This window comes from Canis lupus, chromosome 20, assembly GCF_003254725.2.
Source record: "Canis lupus dingo isolate Sandy chromosome 20, ASM325472v2, whole genome shotgun sequence".
Classification (NCBI taxonomy): Eukaryota; Metazoa; Chordata; class Mammalia; order Carnivora; family Canidae; genus Canis; species Canis lupus.
In genome coordinates this window covers 39,544,404-39,559,862 of record NC_064262.1, presented here as the reverse complement: position 1 = coordinate 39,559,862, position 15,459 = coordinate 39,544,404, and the positions used below count along the sequence as shown (strand labels likewise).

Here is a 15,459-nt window from a genome sequence, read left to right as displayed (position 1 = left end):
ACTGACTTCTGTGCATTGATTTTGTATCCTGCCACATTGGTGAATTCTATATGAGTTCTAGCAATTTTGGGATGGAGTCTTTTGGGTTTTTCACATACAGTATCATGTCATTTGTGAAGGGTGAAAGTTTGAGTACTTCTTTGCCAATTTGAATGCCTTTATTTCTTTTTGTTGTCTGATTGCTGAAGCTAGGACTTCTTGTACTATGTTGAACAACTGTGATGAGAGTGGACACCTGCTGTGTTATGACTCTAGGGCAAAAGCTCTCATTTTTTCCCATTAAGAATGGTATTTGCTGTGGGTTTTTCGTATATGGCTTTTATGATTGAGACATTTTCCCTCATCCCTACACTGTGAAGAGTTTTAATCAAGAAAGGATGCTATACTTTGTCAGATGCTTTTTCTGCATCTGTTGAGAGGATCATATGGTCCTTGTCCTTTTATTTATTTATTTATTCATTCATGAGAGACACACAGAGAGAGAGAGAGAGGCAGAGACCTAGGCAGAGGAAGAAGCAATCTTCATGCAAGGAACCCGATGTGGGACTCAATCCTGGATCCCGGGATTATGCCCTGAGCCAAAGGCAGACGCTCAACCACTGAGCCACCCAGGCATCCCTTTGTCCTTTCTTTTATTAATGTAGTATATCACATTGATTTGTGATTGTTGAACCACTTTTGTAGCCCAACAATAAATTCCACTTGGTCATGATGAATAATCCTTTTTAATGTACTGTTGGATGCTATTGACCAGTATTTTGGTAAGAATTTTGGCATCCGTGGGCAGCTCCAGGTGGCTCAGTGGTTTAGCACTGCCTTCAGCCCAGGGCCTGATCCTGGAGACCCGGGATTGAGTCCCACGTCAGGCTCCCTGCATGGAGCCTGCTTCTCCATCTGCCTGTGTCTCTGCCTCTCTTTCTCTCTGTGTCTCTCATGAATAAATAAAATCTTAAAAAAAAAAAAAAAAGAATTTTGGCATCCATGTTCATCAGGGATATTGGTCCGTAATTCTCTTTTTTGGCAGGGTCTTTGTTTGGGATCAAGGTAATGCCGGCCCCATAGAAAGAGTTTGGAAGTTTTCCTTCCATTTTATTTTTTGAAACAGCGTCAGAAGAATAGGTATTAATTCTTTAAATGTTTGGTGGAATTCCCCTGGGAAACCATCCAGCTCTGAACTCTTGTTTATTGGGAGATTTTTATTTTTATTTTTTAAGGGATAGAGATTTATTAAACAAGGGTTCAAAAAAAGCTCTCAGGAGTGAGAGGGGTCCCAACAGAGTTTTGCCCTATTGGGAGATTTTTTTATTACTCCTTCAGTTTCCTTGGTCACGGTCTGTTCAGGTTTTCTGTTTCAGTTTTGTAGTTTATACATCTCTAGGAATGCATCCATTTCTTTCAGATTGCCTAATTTGTTGGCATATAATTGTTCTTAGAATTGTTTGTATTTCTTCAGTGTTGGTTGTGTTCCGTCCTCTTTCATTTATGATTTTATTTATTTGGGTCCTTTCTCTTTTCCTTTTGATAAATCTGGTAAGGAGTTTAATGATCTTATTAATTCTTTCAAAGAACCAGCTCCTAGTTTCTGGAGACCTTCTTGTTTCTTGAGAAACAAGTATTGCTCTATACTTCCCTTTTAGGACCACCTCTGCTGCATCCCAAAGGTTTTGAACAGTTGTGTTTTCATTCTCATTTGTTTCCATGATTTTTAAAAATTCTTTAGTTTCCTGGTTGACCCATTCATTCTTTAGTAGCATGCTCTTTAGCCTCCGTGTATTTGAGTACATGTATTTGGTACTAGTTGAGACCTGATTTTATGACCCAGTATGTGATCTTTTCTGGAGAATTTTCCATGTGCGCTAGAGAACAGTGTGTACTCTGTTGCTTTAGGATGGAATGCTCTCAGTATATCTGTGAAGTCTATCTGGTTCAGTGTGTCATTCAAGCCCTTGTTTCCTTGTTGATCTGCTGCTTCAATGATCTGTTCACTGCAGTGAGTGGGTTGTTAAAGTTCCCTACTACTAGTGTATTATGACCAATGTGTTTCTTTAGTTTTGTAATTAATTGGTTTATATAATTGGCTGCTCCCATGTTAGGGGCATAAATATTTACAATTGTTAGATCTTCTTGTTGGATAGACCCTTTGTTTTTGATATAGTGTCCTTCCTCGTCTCTTATTACAGTCTTTGGTTTAAAATTTGTCTGATACAAGGGTTGCTATCCCAGCTTTCTTTTGATATCCATTAGCATAATAAATAGTTCTACACCCCCTCACTTTCAATCTGAAGGTGTGTTTAGGTTTAAAATGAGTCTCTTGCAGGTAGCATAGTGATGGAGCTTGCTTTTTTTTTTTTTTAAGATTTTTATTTATTTATTCGTGAGAGACAGAGACAGACAGAGACAGAGGCAGAGGGAGAAACAGGCTCCATGCAGGGAGCTCAATGGAGTCTCTTGCAGGTAGCATAGTGATGGAGCTTGCTTTTTTTTTTTTTTTTAAGATTTTTATTTATTTATTCGTGAGAGACAGAGACAGACAGAGACAGAGGCAGAGGGAGAAACAGGCTCCATGCAGGGAGCTCAATGTGGGACTCGATCCCAGAACTCTAGGATTATGCCCTGAGCCAAAGGCAGACCCTAACCGCTAAGCCACCCAGGCATCCTGGATCTTGCTTTTTAATCCAATCTAATACCCTTTGTCTTTTGATTGGGGCATTTAGCCCATTTACATTTAGGGTAATTATTGAAAGATGCAAATTTAGTGCCATTGTATTACTTGTAAAGTCACTGTTTCTGTATATTGTGTCTGTTCCTTGTCTATGTTACTTTTGGGCTCTGTATTCACTTAAAGGATCCCTTTTAAAATTTCTTGCAGGGCTGATTGAGTGATCACAAATTCTTTTAGTTTCTGTTTGTCTTGAAAGCTTTTTATCTCTCCTATTTTTTTTTTAACATTTTATTTATTTATTCATGAGAGACACAGAGAGAAAGCAGAGACACAAGCAGAGGGAGAAAGAGGCTCCTCGGCTCCTCGCTGGGAACCCAATGTGGAACTCGATCCCGGAACTCCGGGATCATGCCCTGACCCGAAGGCAGACGCTCAACCACCCAGGCGCCCCTCTCTCCTTCTATTTTGAATGATACCCTAGTTGGATAGAGTATTCTTGGCTGCATATTTTTTTCTTTTAGCACCCAGAATGTATGTTGCCAGACCTTTCTGGTCTGCCAGGTCTCTGTGGATAGGTCTGCTGCCAGTCCAGTGTTTCTACTCTTGTAGATTACAGACCTCTTGTCCCAAACTGCTTTCAGGGTTTTCTCTTTGTCTCTGAGATTTGCAGGTTTCACTATTGTATGTCAGGATGTTGCCCTATTTTTACTGATTTTGAGGAGGGTTTTCTGTGCCTCCTGGACTTGGATGCCTGTTTCCTTCCCAAGAAAAGGGAAGTTGTCCACTATAATTTGCTCCAATATGCCTTCTGCCCCTCTCTCTCTTTCATTGTCTTCTGGGGTCCAAATTATTCTAATATTGTTTCACTTTATAGTATAACTTATCTCTCGAATTCTCCCCTAGTGATCCAGTAGATGTCTGTCTCTCTTTTTCTCAGCTTTAATCTCCGTCCTTTTGTCTTCTATATCACTAATTGTCTCCTCTGTCTCATTTTTTAAGAAAAGATTTTATTTATTTATTCACTCATTCATTCATGAGACAGTGCCTGGCTAGCTCAGTCGGTAGAGCATGAGACTCTTATTTATTTACTCATGAGAGACACACTAGAGAGAGGCAAAGACATAGACAGAGGGAGAAGTAGGCTTCCTGCTGGGAGCTTGATGTAGCACTTGATCCCGGATTCCAGATCATGCCCTGAGCCGAAGGGCTAAACCACTGAGCCACCCAGGTGTCCCAATAAATAAATATTTTTAAAAAGAGAATATAATCAGACAGGTGGACAGAATAGAGCAATATTCTACTCTATTATTACTCTAATAGAGTAATCCAGGATTACTGGATCCTGTATTTTGGTCCATTTGTTAGAAAACTAGATCCCAAAATTATAAAGAAAGAAAAACTTACACATGTACAAAAGTAAATTAAATATAATGAAAAGATAGAATGTGACTGTAAAAATGAAAATTAGAAGACAAAAAAGGAGAAAAATAATGGAATATAAATAGACAAGTGAACAGAACAGAGCAATACACTGTATCCTGAGTGTATTTTGGTTGCTTTGTTAGAAGAAAGAAAAACATATATACAAAACTAAAATTAAATACGTTGAAAGGATAGAATGTAACTGTAATTGTGAAAATTTAACAAAATAAGAAGAAGAAGAAGAAAAAAAAGAGAGATTATGATCACACAGGTAAAGAGAACAGAGCCATACACTAGATTCTAGGTGTATGGTCTGTTAAAAGAATCTGCATCCCTAATAGGCTGGTCACTTTGTAGTAGTCCCAGTTTCTATAACCACGGTAAACCAGTTTTTTAGGCATGTGGTACCAGAAGGAGATTATTAGATCTCCAATTTCTAGTGAGCAATTTGATAAATGGGGAAACATGCAAATTGGGAAACTTTGGGCCTTAGGTAGATAGATGCAGGAAGTGCAAGTGTGTTCAACTCTTCTGAAAATGAAAACTATATATAATGCATAATCTTCTGTATTTTTCAACATTTTAACCTTAAAAAATGTATTTTAAAATATATTTCTTAAAAAAATAAAATATTTCTTAAGCCCTTCTTATGAAAAAAAATCTGCATCCCAAAATCACAATGAAAAAATAAACATACATATGTATATGTTTGTTTTTATATATATATATATGTTTACTTATAAACATATATATATATACACATAAAAATAAAAAATTTTTTTAAAGACTTTATTTATTTATTTATTTATGAAAGACAGAGAGAGAAAGAGAGAGGCAGAGACACAGGCAGAGGGAGAAGCAGGCTCCATGCAGGGAGCCCGACGCGGGACGTGATCCCGGGATCACGCCCTGAGCCGAAGGCCGTGCTAAACCACTGAGCCACCCAGGGATGCCCTAAAAATAAAATTAAATACAGTGAGAGAACAGAATGTTAATGTAAAAGTGAAAATTAAATAAGAAATTGGTTGAAAAAGAAAAGAGAAGAAAATTAAAATTGAAGGACTGAGGAATTGGGGGAAAAACATGAATTCTGTATACTATTTCCCTTACTGCTGGAGTTTTGCAGTTTTCAGTAATCAGTAAGTGTGGTCTTGGCTGGATGTTCTTGCTGATCTTCTAGGGGAAGGGCCTATTGGGTTTTCTCAAGTGTCTTTGCCTCCCAGAGGCATTGCAATGCCCTTGCCATGGGGCCAGACTAAGTAAGTGGCTCTAGATTGCTCTCTGTGGCTTTTGTTCCCTGATGAAGGCTTTCCACGCCACATTAGAGGATGAAGATTAAAAATGCAAACTGGTACAGCCACTCTGGAAAACAGTGTGGAGGTTCCTCAAAGGGTTAAAAATAGAGCTACCCTACGACCCAGCAGTTGCACTACTGGGTATTTCCCCAAACATATAGATGCAGTGAAAAGCCAGGATACCTGCACCCCAGTGTTTATAGCAGCAATCTCCACAATAGCCAAACTATGGAAGGAGCCTCAGTGTCCTTTGACAGATGAATGGATACAAAACATGGTGGTATATATATATACAATAGAATATTACTCAGCCATCAGAAAGGGCGAATACCCACCATTTGCTTCGACGTGGATGGAACTGGAGGGTATTATGCTGAGTGAAGTAAGTCAATCGGAGAAGAACAATCATCATATGATTTTACTCATACAGGAGATTTAAGAAATAGTGAAAGGGATTATAAGGGAAAGTAGGGAAAATGAGTGGGAAAAATTAGAGAGGGTGACAAAACATGAGACTCCTAACTCTGGGAAATGAACAAAGGGTAGTGGAAGGGGAAGTGGGCAGGGGGATGGGGTAACTGGGTGACGGGCACTGAGGAGGGCACTTGATGGGATGAGCACTGGGTTGTTTTATGTTGGCAAATCAAACTTCAATTAAAAAAAAAAAAGAAAAAAAATGGCAGCCTCCAAATCTCCAGCCCTGGAGTAGAGAGCTGGGGTGGGGGTGGGGGGCACTCTTCAGTGCACCCTCAGGGGAAAGCATCAATCATTTCTATCTCCCTAATCTCTGTCCACACTCTATGTGCTCACCCAGCCTGTGACTAAACATTTCTATCTCAGGCACGGGATCCTGTTTAGAGTCTTCAAATCCTGCAGACGCCTGTGGCTTGCACCTGCACTGCTCCTCTTTGGGGAAGAAGTGGTTCTCACCAGTCCTGCCAGTTGTTGGGCCCCTCCTCCGAGAGCAGTTGCCCAGGCACACTGGGGTTTGCTGTTAATGGGTTAATGGCAACCCCAAGCTGAGATCCCACTCATGGGCTCGCTGAGTGCAGCCAGCTTCCCCACTCTGATGCCCGGGAGCTCTGCAGCATTTGGGCAGCCCCAGTCTTCCAGTAACCCCAGGGATCCTGAGACCACACTGTCCCGCTTGGGATTCCTGTCCACTTTATCACCTGAGAGCCTTTCTGGCAGGTACATCCCTTATAGGAGCAGACTTCTAGAAGTTCTGACTTTGTGCCCCATTGCTCTGTCACTTTCCAGTAGCCAGCTGATGGAGGCTCCCTCCCACTGTGGTTTATCTGCCCATATACCACCTGGAATTCCCTTTTCTGCACCTCCTACCTTGCAGAAAGTGGATGCTTTTCTAAGACTAAGGTCTCCTGCTCCTTTGCCATCTTGTACTTTCTCACAGGTTTTAATATATTTTTTAAAGATTTTATTTATTTATTTATTTATTTATTTATTTATTTATTTATTTATTTATTTATTTATGAGAGACACAGAGAGAGGCAGATACACAGGCAGAGAGAGAAGCAGGCTTCATACAAGGAGCCCGACATGGGACTCAATCCCAGGACTCTGGGATTTTTAATTTTTTAAATGTTTTTAAATGTTAAACATTTAATTTTTTAAATGTTTTTAATTTTTTAAATGTTTTGAGACGCCTGGGTGGCTCAGTGGTTGAACGTCTACCTTTGGCTCAGGGCGTGATCCTGGAATCTTGGGATAGAGTCCTGCATCAGGCTCCCACAGGTAGCCTGCTTCTCCCTCTGCCTGTGCCTGTGCCTTTCTCTGTGTGTCTCTTATGTATAAATAAATAAAATATTTAAAAAAATTTTTTTAAAGTTTTCATTTGGGGATGCCTAGCTGAGTCTGTCAATAGAGTATGTGACCCTTGATCTTGGGATCATGAGTTCAAGCTCCATGTATAGAGATTACATACAAAGAAAAAGAAAGAAAGGAAGGAAGCCTTTTTTTTTTTTTTTTTTTTTTTTTTAAGATTTTATTTATTCATGAGAGACACACACAGAGGCAGAGACACAGGCAGAGGGAGAAGCAGGCTCCATGCAGGGAGCCTGACGTGGGACTCAATCCCCGGTCTCCAGGATCAGGCCCTGAGCTGGAGGCGGCACTAAACCACTGAGCAACCTGGGGTAGTAGAGAAGCAGACTTCCCTGAACATGGAGTCTGGTGTGAGGCTCTGTCTTACAACCTGAAACCACAACCTGAGACGAAATCAAGAACCGGGTGCTGGGCAGCCCTCTCAGGTCCCCTCCCTCTTTGGGAACTTTTTACTATCATTCTTGCTATCACTCAATAAAATTTGCTTTGCTACCCGCCCCCCCCCAAAAAAAGAGGCGAATGCTTAGCTGACTGAGCCACTCAGGTGCCCCCCACTTGTACATTTCATAGTACAGTTATGAAAATCAGGAAGTTTACATAGATACAATATTATTTACAGGGCTTTATCACATTTTGCCAGTTGTTCTGGTTTAGGATACAGTCCAGAATTACATGTTAGTACTCAGTTGTCCTCTCCTTTTTTTTTTTTTTTTCCCTCTGTGACAGTTCCTCAGTCTTTGTCTTTCATGACCGTGACACTTCTGAGGAGTACTGGCAGTTGTATTATAGGACATCTTCAGTTTGGATTTGTCTGTTTTCTTGTGATTAAATTCAAGTTACGCATTTTTAGCAAGAATACCACAGGCGTGAGGTGGGATCCTTCCATTACTGCTGATGTTAAATTAGTCCACTTGGGTGAGGTGGTATTTCTCCACTGTGAAGTTACTATTTTAGGTATAATTAACTTATTAATTAGTGTCTTATGACAGCATACTTTGAGATTATATAAATGTCCTGTTTCTCAGCACACTTTTTTCACTTAATTTTAGCATCCACTAATGATTTTTTTTAAGATTTTTTTTTTTAAGATTTTACTTATTTATTCATAGAGACCCAGAGAGAAAGACAGAGAGAGGCAGAGACACAGGCAGAGGGAGAAGCAGGCTCCATTCAGGGAGCCCGATGTGGGACTGGATCCGGGTCTCCAGGATCACACCCTGGGCTGAAGGTGACGTTAAACCACTGAGCCACCCAGGCTGCCCTTTTTTAAAGATTTTTATTTATTTGGGATGCCTGGGTGGCTCAGTGGTTGGGTGTCTGCCTTTGACTCCAGGCATGATCCCAGGGTCCCCGGATAGAGTCCCCTATCAGGCTCCTTGCATGGAGTCTGCTTCTCCTTCCTCTGCCTTTGTCTCTGCCTCTCTCTCTGTGTCTCTCATGAATAAATAAATAAAATCTTAAAAAAAATTTTTTTTTGTTTATTTATTTTAGAGAGAGTGAGCACGAGCAGGAGGAAGAGCAGAAGGAGAGCAAGAAATCCCAAGCAGACTCTGCTAAGCACAGAGCCCAACACTGGGCTCAATCCCACAACCCTGAGATTATAACCTGAGCCAAAATCAAGAGTCAGACACTTAACTGATTAAGCTACCCAGCACCCCATCCACTGATTACTCTTCTGTGTAACAGTTATTACTGTGGGTTTTGTGTAATGGCAATTCGCTATTTCCATCATTTCCTTACACATGTGTTAGAATTCTACTATAAGGACGAGCCATCCCTTCTCTCTTACAATTTCTTGAACAGAACTAAAAATTATGTCACATATATTAAAAACCATGATTTAATGATGGTAATTCCAATCCAGTATCACTGAGTTCATCCATCTTTACCTCAATCTTAATATATAATTATCTTCCCTAACAGTGAAAACCCTAGATTTCATTATCTACAATGTATTTACTTATTTCCTGTGTCCTAGAGTGTAAAAAAAAAAAAAAAAATCATTTCAGAATTGTTCATTCATACCCCTGTGAAAAACTAGAGTACAGTTCTGTTTGTCTTCAGCCTGTGAGTATATAATCAAAATTCTGTTTTCCAAAGTTACTTATGTTAGTTCTTCACCACAACACCTGCTCTTTAGTGTGGTTGTTATTCATTCTGTAGGAAAAATGTTAACATCTCCAGTAAACTCTATACTGCTGTTCTTTGTTTTTTTCAGTGTTTTTTTTTTTTTTATCAAGTTGAGGTTCCCATCTATTCCTGCTTTGCTGAGAGTTTTATCATAAATGGATGTTGAATTTTGTCAAATGCATTTTCTGTATCTAATGATATGATGTGATTTTTTTTCTTTTTTTTTAAAAGATTTTATTTATTTATTCATGAGAGACAGACAGAGAAAGAGAGAGATAGGGGCAGAGATACAGGCAGAGGGAGAAGCAGACTCCTCTCCTCGCAAGGAGTCCGTGGGACTTGATCCCTGGTCTCCAGGATCAGGCCCTGGGCTGAAGGTGGCGCTAAACTGCTGAGCCACCCTGGCTGCCCAATTTTTTTTTTTTTTTCCCTTCTTTAGCTTTTTGATGTCATGGATTATATTAATTGTTTTTGAATGTTGAACATGTCCTGCATACCTGGAATAAATCCCAGTGTATTGTGGTATATAATTCTTTTTATACATCGTTAGTTTTGATTTGCTATTATTCTTTTTTTATTTATTCATGAGAGACATAGAGAAAGAGAGAGAGAGAAGCAGACACAGGCAGTGGGAAAAGCCGACTCCATGCAGGAAGCCCTATGCAGGACTCGATCCCAGAACTCCGGGATCACGCCCCCAGCCAAAGGCAGCCGCTCAACCGCTGAGCCACCCAATTTGTTATTATTCTGTTGAAGATTTTGCATTACAGCCTTGGGAGATAATTGGCTTATAGTTCTTTTCTTCTAGTGTCTTTGTCTGATTGTGGCATTAGGGTGATGCCTGCTACAGGGAATGGGTTAGGAAGTATTCTTTCTACTTCTATCTTCTAGAAAAGATTACAGAAAATTAGTGTAATTTCTTAATTAGTAGGCTTCCTCATCGAACTCCTCTGGGCTTGGTGCTTTCAGTTTTGGAAGATTATTAATTGTTGATCCAATTTCTTGGATAACAGCAGTAGTCTAGTTGATATTTAGGCCTATTGAGATTGTCTTCTCCTTTTTGTGTGAGTTTTGGCAGATTGTGTTTTTTAAAGAATTGGTCCTTTTTATCCAGGTTGCCAAACTTTGTGGCTGTATTCATAACATTCCTTTATTATTATTTTCATGTCTTTCTTTTAATTTTTAAAAATTTTTATTTATTTATTCATGAGAGATACCGAGAGAGGGAGAGACACGGGTAGAGGGAGAAGCCGGCTCCCCATAGAGAGCCCATTGTGAGACTCGATCCCCAAACTGGGATCACGCCTAGAGCCAAAGGCAGAGGCTCAACCGCTGAGCCACCCAGGTGTCCCTATTTTAATCTTTTTTTTTTTTTAATTTATTTATGATAGTCACACAGGTAGAGAGAGAGGCAGAGACACAGGCAGAGAGAGAAGCAGGCTCCATGCACCGGGAGCCCGATGTGGGACTCGATCCAGGGTCTCCAGGATCGGGCCCTGGGCCAAAGGCAGGCGCTAAACCGCTGCGCCACCCAGGGATCCCTATTTTAATATCTTTAATGTGAAGTTGGTAGTGATGTCCCTGTTTCATTTTTTATATTAGTAACATGTTTTCTTTCTTTTTTTTCTTAGCCTGGTTGGCTGTTTATAAATGTTATTGATCTTTTCAAGGAACTAGCTTTTGGTTTTATTGATTTTTCCTATTGAAAAATAGAGGCTTGAACCTACAATGCTGAGATCAAGAGTTGTATACTCTTCCACCTGAGCCGGCCAGGCGCCCCTCTGCTCTATTTTTTTTATCATTTCTTTTATTCTACTTACTTTGGATTTATTTATTTGTTTAAGATTTTATTTATTTATTCATGAGACACACAGAGGGGCAGAGACCTAGGCAGAGGGAGAGGATGAAACAGGCTCCATATAGGGAGCCCAATGTGGGACTTGATCCTGGTATTCCAGGATCATGCCCTGAGCTAAAGGCAGACGTGCTCAACCGCTGAGCCACCCAGGTGTCCCTTACTTTGGATTTAATTTGCTTTTCTTTTACTAGTTTCCTAAAGTGGAAGCTTAGATTATTGATTTTAGATTGATAAATTTCTTTCTTCTATTATGTGTATGCAGGGCTATAAATTTCCCTCTAAGCACTGCATTCATTGCATCCCACAGATTTGGTTAAGTGATATTTACAGCTTCATTTAGTTCCAAGTTAAAAAAAAAAAAAGTTTGAGAGATTTCTTTGTCCCACGAGTTACTTAGAAATGTGTTGTATAATCTCCCAAGTATTTGGGGATTTATAGCTTTCTTTCTGTTACTGATTTTTAGTTTAGTTCTGTTGTGGTCTGAGAACATACATTGTTATGATTTTCTATTCTTTTAAGTTTGTTAAGGTTTTTTATGGCCCAGAGCATTGTCCATATTAGTGAATATTCCATGTGAGCTTGAGAGGGATGTGCATTCTTGTTAGATATATTCTATAAATATCAACTAGACTACTGCTGTTATTTTGATGTGTGCCTTTTCAGATTTTTCAGTGCACTATAATTTAGTGATTATAGATGATATAGATTATCCTATACAAAGTAGGGTAATCTCATTATTTTATAACCTTTTTATTTCAAGTATTGTGGACATATTTCCTTATCATTAAATACATTTTTATCACATCATTTTTGATGGCTGTATACTGCTCCATAGTGTAAACCACCATGAGTTAACTAGTTCTTTATTTGACATTTTGAGGTCTGTATTTTATTAAATAATGCTGTGATGAATGCCCTTTAAAAAAAAAGATTTTATTTATTCATGAGAGAGACAAAGAGAGAGAGAGAGAGGCAGAGACACAGGCAGAGGGAGGGGAGAAGCAGACTCCATGTGGAGAGCCTGATGTGGGACTTGATTCCGGGACCCTAGGATCACGCCCTGGGCTAAAGGCAGGTGCCAAACCACTGAGCCATCCAGGGATCCCCCTGATGAATGCCCTTGTAGCTAAATAGTCACACGTCCTTAATTACTTCTTTAAGTGAATTTCCTCCAAGTAGACTTGCCAGAATAAAAAGTAAGCATATTTTATAACTTGTTAAATGTAGTCAGATTGCCATCTGGAAGTTTCTCAATTTGTTCTTTGTTACCAGTAGTGTTTGACTGTACCTGTTTTCCTTGCATCCCAAACAGGGCCAAGTATTTTTTTTTTTTTTAAGATTTTATTTATTCATTCATGAGAGACACAGGGGGTGGGGACAGAGACACAGGCAGAGGGAGAAGCAGGTTCCACGCAGGGAGCCCGACGTGGGACTCGATCCCAGGATCAGGCCCTGGGCTGAAGGCAGCGTTAAACCGCTGAGCCACCCGGGCTGCCCAGGGCCAAGTATTAATGACAAATAGTTATACTGGGTAGTGTATGTGGATATTTGTTATTCTCTAATTTTTTGTATGTTTGAAATATTTGATATTTTTAAAGAATGTTGCCAGTGTATCAAAGACGGGAATTTTTTGATTTTCCTATCTTAGGTTATTAATGAGCCAGAACATTTTTATATTTAATTACTAGTTATTTGTATTTCTTTTCTAAGTTGTTGGTTCTTGATATATATTCAACTAAAAGAGAAAAGGTAGAACATCTTAGTTACTCTCTCAAGTCTTAAGGTAAATACGTATCGGACATGTTGGACTTTTTTGAAATACTGGAAATTAGTATATTATCTGAATATGAAATGGGGTTTCCCAAGAATTTATCTTTCAGAAAAGTCTTTAAAAAACAAAAAAAAAGACGGGGCACCTGAGTGGTTCAGTGGTTGAGTGTCTGCCTTTGCCTCAGTTTGGAGTCCTGGAATCAAGTTCCACATCAGGCTCCCTGCGGGGGGCCTGCTTTTTTCTCTGCCTGTGTCTCTGCCTCTCTGTGTGTGTCTCTTGTGAATAAATAAATAAATAGAATATTTTTTAAAATTAAAAAAAAAAAACAGTCTTTGCTGTTCTGGAGTATTTTCTCAATTCTTTTGAGTCACAAAGTATTTGAGGAAGATATATTAATCACTGACTTAGCCCATGCCAATTTTGGATGCTTACAGAAGTCAGCTACTTAGAATCTGGGGTGGATGGGTGAGGTTTGTTTTGTTTTGTTTTTTAAGATTTTATTTATTTATTCATGAAAGACAGAGAGAGAGGCAGAGAGACACAGGCAGAGGGAGAAGCAGGCTCCATGCAAGGAGCCCAACGTGGGACTTGATCCCAGGACTCCAGGATCATGCCCTGGGCCGAAGGCAGGTGCCAAACTGCTGAGCCATCCAGGAATCCCTGTGAGTTGGTTTTTTAAAGGAGTAAAGAAAAAGAAAATCTTAAGGTTTTACTTTTAGGATGCCTGGGCGGCTCAGTCATTTAAATGCCCAACTCTTGGTTTCAGCTTGTGTCATGATCTCGGGGTCGTGAGGTCAAGCCCTATGTCTGCTCTGTGCTCAGTGTGGAATTTGCTTGGGATTCTCTCTGCTCTCTCTTACTGTCTCTCTCTGTAAACTAAACAAATCTTTTAAAAGAATAACGATCTCAGTTTTTAAGTAATCTCTACACCCAGTGTGGAGGTGGAACACACAACCCAAGATCAAAGTCCTAACGCTTTACTGACTGAGCCAGCCAGGCGCCTCTGAAGAAGTAAAGAAATCTAACAAAATTTCAGTGATAATTCTGAAGTTATAATCATACAGCTTGTTAGATAACATTTTTAATAAAACAAGTACTCAAATTCACTTATAGTATCAATGAAATAATTGACTATTGTAATTTTATTTCAAAAGGTACTTGTGGCTTAGGATAAACTTTCCTATAAAAACATTACAATAACTACAATAACACAGATTTTAAGTGATATATCTTTTTTTTTTTTAATATTTTATTTATTCATGAGAGACAGAGAGAGAGAGAGGCAGAGACACAGGCAGAGGGAGAAGCAGGCTTCATGCAGGGAGCCCGACGTGGGACTCGACCCTGGGTCTCCAGGATTACGCCCTGGGCGGAAGGCGGCACTAAACCGCTGATCCACCCAGGCTGCCCTGAAGTGATATATCTTAAGCAGTTATGATGGCAATTAAAATATCATGCTCTAAAAAATTGCTAGATGACCTAAAATAGCCCTATCAGTGAGGGAACTGCAGCATATAAAGAACTTGAGTAAAATAGAATGGAAAGGGTGATGTCTTGAAATCATTACTTCTTTTCTTCATTCATTCATTTTGTATTGCATACATATGGAAAAGAGCATATTGTGAGCATTACTGTTCGGTGAATTATCACAAATTGTATATACTTATTGTCTTAGTTTGGGTGGGTAACAAAATACCATAGATTTAGTGGTTTAAACGTAGTAATTTGTTTTTCAAAGTTCTGGAAGCCAGAAAGTCCAAGATCAAGGTACCAGCGAGTTCATTTCCCTGTGAGGGTCTTCTTTCTGGTTTGTAGATGGCTGCCTTCTTGGTATATCCACAAATGGTGGAGAGAAAGATGCTCTTTCTGTTATCTCTTAGAGTAATAATTCCATTCATGAAGGTTCCACCTTCATGACCTAATTACCTCCCAAGGGTGCCACTTCCAGATACCATTAGATTGGGAATTAGGACTTCAAAAAAAAAAAAAAAAATGGAGGAAGACAGGCACCTGAGTGGCTCAATTGGTTGAGCATCTGCCTGTAGCTCAGGTCATGATCCCAGGGTGCTGGGATCTAGCCCTACATTGGGCTCCCCGCTTGGCGGGGAGCCTGCTTTTCCTTCTCCCTCTGCATGCTGCTCCCCCTCCTTGGGCTCCCTCTCTGTGTCAAATAAATAAAATCTTTTAAAAAATAAATTGGAAAGGGGTGGGGGTCACAGACATTCTGTCTATAGCACCTATGGAACTACCACCCATGTTAATAAATAAAATTTCACTTTATATCAGAAATCCCTCCTGCCTCTCCTGGTTGTTTTCCTTTCTGCCCTTCGCAGAGATAGTCACTGTTTTAAGTTCTGATACTAAAGAGTCCTTTAGGGGCAGCCTGGGTGGCTCAGTGGTTTAGCGCTGCCTTCAGCCCAGGGCCTGATCCTGGAGATGCAGGATCGAGTCCCACGTCGGGCTCCCTGCATGGAGCCTG

General features: G+C 39.8%; 1 protein-coding gene across 4 annotated transcripts in view; it reads left to right on the top strand.

Annotated features, from left to right (window-relative positions):
• The window catches only part of RBM6 (RNA binding motif protein 6), a 124,802-nt gene that overhangs the window by 67,056 nt on the left and 42,287 nt on the right, over positions 1-15,459 (top strand). The gene's annotated exons all lie outside the window — the stretch shown is intronic.